General features: G+C 41.2%; 1 long non-coding RNA gene across 1 annotated transcript; it reads left to right on the top strand.

The window, feature by feature from the left end:
* Nucleotides 1–584: 584 nt before the first annotated feature.
* Nucleotides 585–1,247, top strand: LOC139831916 (uncharacterized). Its single transcript, XR_011746314.1, has 3 exons — nt 585–751; nt 854–964; nt 1,082–1,247. It is a non-coding gene; the product is annotated as an uncharacterized lncRNA (long non-coding RNA).
* Nucleotides 1,248–1,482: the final 235 nt, after the last annotated feature.

The raw sequence follows: 1,482 nt of genomic DNA on the forward strand, positions 1-1,482 counted from the left end.
GGAACAAAGTAAACAATCGATCGCCCCGCTCATAGTGCAAGCCGCCGGTCCGGATGCCCCCGATATCATAGCAGCTGCGGCAGCACATGGATTGACTGTAACGAGTGCCAGAGAACAAGCGGCCGACTTAGGTATCACTCTTCGTGCACTGTTAGGCCTTGATGAGGCGCCAATGAAGGACGTAGTATTTACATATGTGAAGAATGGCCCTCTCGTCGAGCCTGCGCAGGAAGATGATCTACCTCGACAAATGAAAGGTCTGCTAAATTGGTACAAGGGTTACATAAAACTTAAAAACGCCAAAGACTATATTTATGCGGAAGTTAGATATGAGCATCACTTCAAACATTACTATGTACAAATTCATCTGAGTGAATTGTTCCAGCTGTTCAATCTGCGCGACCTCGACAAATCTATCATCGATTGCTACGTTACGTAAGTGATTTATTAATTTATACCCCATCTCGTTCATTGCTCGCACTATATATATATATATATATATATATATATATATATATATATATATATATATATATATATTGTCCTAACTATCTTGTTGTGTACGCTATTATGCGAGAATGAAGAAGCGGGAAATGCGAATAAGGAACATCCATGATGTTGGGTTCATTGACCCACAAATCGTTAATTCATATGTGTTAGAACACCACCCCGCCGACGTGGAGGATGACCTGTGGCGGTTTATTAGAAAACAGAAACTCAAAAGTGATATTCTATTTCCTTACCATTTTGGGTGAGTGTTTCTGTCTTGAGCACATTCTCTTTTGTTTACTCCATGCATGGTATGTGGCTAATCGATGAGTTATGCATGATTGTGCATGTATCGTGTCCGCAGGTTCCACTGGATTCTTATGGTAATTCAATTTCACACCTCCTCAGTTCTCGTCCACGACTCTCTGAATATGGATCCGGCGCTTTGGGCCGACATGAGAAAAATGATGCAAAAGTAATTATTTTCATTCATTTGTGCTCTATATCGATCGGCCTATTTCGTTCATCATTTCCTAATATCAAGTAACTAATTAATAACTCTCTTGTTCATTTAATTTTCTTTGCCTCGTAGGGTTTGGAGACGGTTCGTAGATACCAAGGTCGGTGAATTCAAAAAAGAGCTACATTTTAAAATGGCAGTGCGGACGACTGGGGATATTCAGCCACCGGGGACCAATCTATGTGGATACTATGTTTGTGAGAGGATCCGGAGATACTGCAATGAGCGGGACCAGAAGTGTGAGAACAACATCATGAGGAATAATCTCCGGAAGACGCTTAGTCCAGAAGCTCGCTTCCGACCACTTCAAGAGGAACTAGCTGGATGGTTGGCGAGGGAAGTCATCGATCCTAGAGGAGAACACCATTACGATGACGTAGATCTTTATATGCACTAAATTATGGATGGAAACTTGTTCAAAATTGTATATGGTCATCCGATATTGAATATATATTGTATATGGTCATCCGATA

The sequence above is a fragment of the Lolium perenne genome, chromosome 6 (assembly GCF_019359855.2).
Source record: "Lolium perenne isolate Kyuss_39 chromosome 6, Kyuss_2.0, whole genome shotgun sequence".
In the NCBI taxonomy this organism is placed as follows: Eukaryota; Viridiplantae; Streptophyta; class Magnoliopsida; order Poales; family Poaceae; genus Lolium; species Lolium perenne.